Source organism: Lepeophtheirus salmonis, chromosome 8 (assembly GCF_016086655.4).
Source record: "Lepeophtheirus salmonis chromosome 8, UVic_Lsal_1.4, whole genome shotgun sequence".
NCBI lineage: Eukaryota > Metazoa > Arthropoda > Copepoda > Siphonostomatoida > Caligidae > Lepeophtheirus > Lepeophtheirus salmonis.
This window is the reverse complement of record NC_052138.2, coordinates 9,348,081-9,355,029: the sequence shown is the minus strand read 5'-3', so window position 1 is coordinate 9,355,029 and position 6,949 is coordinate 9,348,081. Positions and strand designations below refer to the sequence as shown.

General features: G+C 31.1%; 1 long non-coding RNA gene across 1 annotated transcript; it reads left to right on the top strand.

Annotated features, from left to right (window-relative positions):
* The first annotated feature begins 1,656 nt into the window (after window positions 1-1,656).
* LOC139906156 (uncharacterized) lies at window positions 1,657-3,358 on the top strand. Its single transcript, XR_011781494.1, has 3 exons — window positions 1,657-2,666; window positions 2,720-2,859; window positions 2,922-3,358. It is a non-coding gene; the product is annotated as an uncharacterized lncRNA (long non-coding RNA).
* The last annotated feature ends 3,591 nt before the right edge of the window (window positions 3,359-6,949 follow it).

Genomic DNA, 6,949 nt, shown 5'->3' with positions numbered 1-6,949 from the left:
AAAAGGAAGAAAATAAACACAAATATATGTGAAATGAAAATAAAATTAGCAAAACCTCCTCTCTCTATCTCCAAACTATCTCTATTTCAAAGGCTGCGTGATTCCAAGAACCCCCTTTCCTCCTCTATCCTCTGTCATTCCAATAAATATATATATATACGAGATAAAAGGGGACTGACTGTAAATCAATATTAATTAGATCCCTAATATATTAAAACACACTCGTATCTTCAATACGAATAGTCCCTGGAGGGAGTCTCAATGTATTATTATGACACTTTTCGTTAGAAATGGAGTTGTATAGGGAGAAAAGAGTAACAATTATGACCCTCCTCAATTCAAGTCGACCTTTGTAATTCTGGTAACCATCTTCTTACTCATTGATTTGTTTTGTTCTAATCTTAATATGTACATGGATATTGTGTTTTTATTTTACCTTTTAAATAATTCTCCTTTCTTTTTAATTACAATTTATGACAATAGTCCAATTAAAAAAAAAACCTTCAAAGTGAAAATCTTAGCGTAAGGTGTAAAACATATTCAAAAATGAATACATTTTAGACACTTGAGTAAGGGGTTTACGTTAAACAAAAAATTCGACGTGTGGTTTATGGATTGAAATGTTTGCGAACCTCTGCTCTAAGACCCCTACACCTCCTTCTTATGTGATTCGTCTTCCACTCAAGCTGGTGTTAATAATATTTTGAACGTTGTTCTCTTCGTTGGACTTACAGTGGAATCGAGTATCGACATAGGAGTAGTCCCTGCAAATATAATTGCTAGATTCGGAGTGGGTCTTTTGTGTTTACTTCCTTCATCTTACAGTTCCTCGCCGTATATATAATGAAACGTCATGACAGCTGGCTACTCTCTCATATTCTTTCAATGGTTAGGATTACCGCGTCATCTTTTGGTCTCTTTTATTTTTTTACATCCCCCGAAAAAGCATACGATTTACAAGCATAACTATTAACTATATTTTGTTTCGTCTTTGACGTGTGTGTCTTTGCAAATGTTATTAAAACTTTCTTATGATATTATATGTTTGTCAAGAATGCTTACAATGAGAGATTCGAAAGTTAAAAGTTTTTTTTTCTTTCCTTGAAGGGTATCATCTGTGTACTCGTAGAAATGAGGACCAACACCGGCTGTCACCCCTTACTCCCCCCTAATTCCTTTCTACTCCTTTTATAGGATATATATTTAAAAATAATACTTTTAATATCTCTTCCTTCTAATGAGACAATTCTTCACTTTTCAGAAAAAGACAACTCTCCCTGTCTCATTTCGAATGCATTAAACTCCTTTCTTGAATTAGTAACAGAAAAGAAAAACAAGTCTGTGAGTTGAAATCTCAAATAAAGCAATTTAACGTCGACATACATTGTATATATATAGGTATGTATAGAAGAAATATACATAAGACAATTGGATTATCATTTTGTTCTAAGAGCTTTTCTCAAGTTATAGACTCACAAATGGAATAAGAAGTGGGGAAAGAAAACATCAAAAAAATAAATAAATGAATTTACTCATATACGTAATACTTGGAGTAGAGTATCATTGAGTATATTAGATCTTTATAAATGTTGTTTGTCTGTGCATTAGAGCGAGAAATTAAGCCTCCATGACGTGGATGTTTCAACGATGATAAAGAGTTCCCTTGTGACAAATTTCCATATCTATCTTAGGAGTTAGGATTGTAGTGATCCATTATATGGGACTTAAAATTGGCCACGTCTCGTTTATCCACCCTTGAAAAACGTCCCAATTTTTAAACTGCCCTCTAGAATGCTTTATTTTCACTACATAATATTATAGCAAAGTATCTCAGTTTACCCTGATTTATTTTTGTAGTTTGTTAACTTGGGTAAAGATGGAGGCACCACTTGGTGTTAATTAGTAGTTTGTTTACTGATTGATTTACATATGCGCCATCTGGAGGAAATTGATATTCCTTTACTTTAGTTTGCTCATACCCTATAGGTAAGGGTAATAATTTTGGTAAGAATAGAAAAGCGTGCAAGGAGAAGAGAAGAAATACTTATGGCATCATTGATTAAATAATATACATCTTCTTCTATCAATCAAGAACGTTATCATTCCCGCCTTTATTATTCAATATTAATATAATATTAAATGGTGATAGTCGATAGAGAACTGAATAAAATGCCTAAAATAACGTCGCCTTCTGTATGGATTTATGAAAATGGAGGCCCAGGAATTTGGAAAATACTTACCAAATGAGAAATAGATGGCTTGTCGGATATGTCGATATAAATGTGCCTATAGTTCCCTGTCTAGAATTACACGCCACTCAATATCCTCATCTCATATCAAGAGCATGGATATTCTTCTAAAAAATCAAGTTAATGATGAATCCATCAAGTCAGACTTTAACTCTGATCTCACAAAGATGCTTATTGCATGTAATATAACCTTATCCATTGCTAATCATTCTACGTTCAAAAAATTTATGGAGAAATACACGGGTAAATTCTTCCCTTCCTGAGGAATCATCATTAAATTAATCGAAGATGTTGGTAATGATGTCATTTATAGAAATACCCCCATTCTAAATTGAGAAGTTAAGATCATTTTCATTATGTTTAGAGTCATCCACACCAAATTACGAAATGGAACTCTGAATTTTGTACCATGTAACAGTAAGTATTCATTTTTTAAAAATATCTAATCATAAAATATGATTCTATTTTAGCTAAAAATATCAAGAATTATGATATACAACTCATTAAATGGCAAGAACAGCTGCTTAAATGGTCACAACAACGGGGGTAGTAGCTTTGGATGGCTCGCAACTAGTTTGTCTGTCATTACTTTCTTCATTTAAAGACTTGGGTATGATCATTAGATTTTCCAATATTACATAGTCAATAAATATTACTTTTTTATCCCTCAAGGCTTAGCTATGGTTGATAGGCTCCAAGAGATGGTGTTCAAAAAACTCATAAAAGGCAAAAACAACTGCTTAAATGGTCACAAAAACGGGTGTAGCATTATAATTAGCAATTGTGTATATCCTTCATGATAATAGTATGTTGTTATATAAGCATAAATAACGGGGGGGAAATCTTTTTTGATGCTATTAATACGGAGTAATATCGCTGGACATTACTCCATAATTAGCTTTTGCTCTAAATCTTTAAGATGGATTTATTTCTGACATTTTTTTTTATTAGTATATTTATTGTCTAATTTTATGATTTTGACATTTACTTTATTATTAATAATTATTTAGATTTTATCGATATCTATCCTGCTCACAATTGTATATAGAAATTTCCACATTAGGAAAAAAGGGTGATGATCTTTTGATTAAACTCCACGTCTGGCTTGTGTTTAGCAACCTAAAGTTATGACATAATTAACTGGATTCCAGTTTCAGAACAAGAAAATATTATTCGGATCAATCTATTATTTCAATATTATGTATATATAATTTATTGTTATTAGTTATATGATTCCAATTGTTTAATTTTGTATATTTAACATAAATGTATGATGGTATATTTTTTATTATGGAGATTACATTTAATTAAAGCCTTCTTTTTTAAACTTGGAACTTCAAATATATTTCGAAATACTCTACTTAGTCGTTTCATTAGTTATTATTCTGAGAATAAGGTTCATAATGAATTACAATTTCATGGAGTGTGACGTTATAAAATCTAATGTAACGGATAAAAAACGTCTAAGTCAATTATACGTAGTAAATCTTCATTAAACATTTTGCTAATAAATACTTGCGTATACCCTCAAAAATCATAATAAAGCAGGCAGATGATAATCACTTCAGTATTCTAAACAATGATACCATATTTATTTTTCCCCCTTCTCCTTGCACGCGTTTTTCTCTACAATATTATCAACTTTACCTATAGGATATCTATATAATTTATTTACCCCCCTGTTTTATATATCCAAACAACCTCAGGAAGGATGTTAGAGGCCAAAATATCTTCTGAAAACTGAAAAATTCATCAATTTAAAGCTTCTTTTGTTTTTGTCAAAATTTGATTTAGGGCCTTTTATATCCTCAAAAGGCCACATACTTTAATGAAACTTAGAAATATCCAATAAGTTTGGGTATTTCTGCTAGTCTTTTATATCTGAATCCACTATAATACATTGAATTTAATAATTCAACATCTTCAAAGTTCTAGTTATGTATTTGTCAAAAAACTAATATCGGATCTTTTTACTTACATACACTTTATTTCCTTGAACTATTGTAACAGTACTTCGATAAGATAGCCTTTTGCAACATTTGACGGCTCACATTGGTGTATTAAGTTCTAGTTGAACCTGCTCTGAGCAATTGAACCGAAATCATGGAGTGTTGCAACTTGTTCCCTGTGTGTTTCTAAATTATGAACATCTTTATTCCAAGATCAAATGTAACCTCGACGATTTAATGTGAAGGAATGTGACAAATATAATAGAATAAAGACTTTTATATCTCCACAATTGCTTTGTTTGAGCTGTTTTAAATATAACAATACCCCGAACAGTCATGTATGTAGGTAATTGGTTCTCTAAATAAACTTTTGAACTAACAGCACCAAGATTATTTATTTATAAATCGTAAATTTTATTATGAATTAAAATAATGATTTCTGTACTATGTTATCTCTCAACCTTTTCTCCTCCTAAAAGAGAATTATAATTTGTAGGTAGCCAATTACGTCATTCCTACTAAGTCTTGAACTCTTATTTAAGATTTCTTATTCGAAACCGAGGCTGAGTAATATTGTTTAGTTCTCGTAGGAGGGTTAAGGTGAGAATACAATTTTGGAATTGTTCAATGTGTGTATTAAAAAACAATCCAAAAAAATATTAATTAAATATTTCAATATATATTAAACTACTTATCTTTAATTTGAGGTTTCGGAATCTTACTATAACGTGGCTGAGGGTCCTACAAAAGTCTAGAGGACTTTAAAATTCAATTTAAGGCAGAGGTATAAAATCCTAGAAACATTTACAGACCTTACCTTCCCGAGGCTCAAGAATAGTGAACCTCAGATATTAGACTCACAAAAGGAAGTTTCCTCGCCAGGAAGATCTCTTTCTCTCCGGAACAAGTATTCCTGTAGTCTTTTTACGCTTTCTGACTTCAGTGGAACTCGATATTCGAGTCAGCAGTTTCAGTCAAGGATCTTACAAAATAAAATCCAGTAGCAATAACGTAATAGAAACGAAATAGAGAGATGTAAAATGAAAGAATGGATAGAACTATTGAATTTGAACCAAATAAAACCTGAGTAATAAGGGTAAAACTTGCTGAAAAATCTAGAAAATTAATCGTTAGAAGTATAAGTACTAATTATGAAATAAGTCCTATTCTAAAACATGTGTTTTCTTCATTCATATTATTTCAGGGAAGCCTTTATGAAATATATAAACAAGTAAGGAAAACTCGAAATATGCATAAAGCGATATCCTCCAGAAGCCCTCTAGATCCCCTTTTAATCCTATTAAAAAGAAACAGATTTCCTTACTTTAGTAAAAATAATAATAATTAACCTACAATAAAGCATAACAATATTTAAATAAAATGAATACAATAAATTTATTATTCAATTTATAGGATGGATCCAAATAAGAAATTTAAGGAATTTATATAGATAGAGGATTTGATCTATTTATGAAGAAGAACTTTCGGGAAAATGTCAAGGTACTGTCATCCCGGCTAGCTAAAGTCTAAATTCCCGGACCGTGAAATTCCAGACTGAGATATATTATAAATTTAAAAAAATTGTTTAACATTTTAAAAAGAAAACACGGAGGATATAAATACAAATACCGTAATATCTCAACACTCAATGCAATATCTATTTTATCTCGCAACCTTTCCTTTTCCAAAAAGAAGAAATAAATGGCCTCAAATCTGTCCATTGTTAGTACATTCCCTCCAGCTGTGAGACATTTTTTATATCCTATTAAATATTTTAATTAGTATAAAACTGTGAATTCGTTTATACACATTCATTTCAATGTGTACCACTTGTGACGGAGAATAACTTTTCCAAACAAGGGAATTGTGCAATAATTGGTACTCAAATGGTTTTAAATTACCCTTTTTAAACATATTGTTCAATATTTTAATTGAAAATAGGTTTGGACATATCAAGACGACTGATAAAAGATTCGAACAATAAGAAATAAATACATGGAGACGACAATGAGATTTCGATTGACAGTTCAGCATAGTAAGGCTATAGTAGATTCAAAACTTCACTCTGTAGAAATTAAGGTCAGTTATCGAAAAAATCTAGAGAAGATGAAAAATATTCTTCAAAAAATTCCGAAAGTGACAAGTTTAATTATAGTGTAAATATATATTTTTTTGAAGGGAAATGATGATGGAATAAAAAACAAGGTCTCCTCTCCTCATTCCTGCAACTCTCTCTCTCTCTCTCCAGTAAAGGAAATATCCAATATCCTTTATACATTACATAATATAAATTATAATGCATAATAGTAATGATGGAGCGAAATACGTAGTACAATGTACATGGAGAAAGAATTCTCTGGGGTGACAACCAAGGAGGAAAGGAGTTCCTGATGTATACACATGTAATAATGCAAGGGAGGGAAGAAAAATTCCCCCTTTTTTCTTGTCCTAAGTAAAAGAGAGGAAGGAAGGAATATTACAAAAGGAGAAAGAAGAAGAATTGTCTTTAGGCTTTTTCTTCCTTCCTTCCCCTCTCTTTCTCTCTCTCTCCTTTCTATCCCTTTCATATTATTATTACTTCTTATATATACTGGGTGCGATGGGGGAAAATACACTCACCAAAAAAATGAATGAGGAAAAAGAGTTCCATCAAATTACATATAAGTGTTGTTCGATAAATTGATACATTAGTTGTACTGAGGTACTGGTATTTTAGGCAAACTTCATTAATTTAAGAGCAAAATAACATTC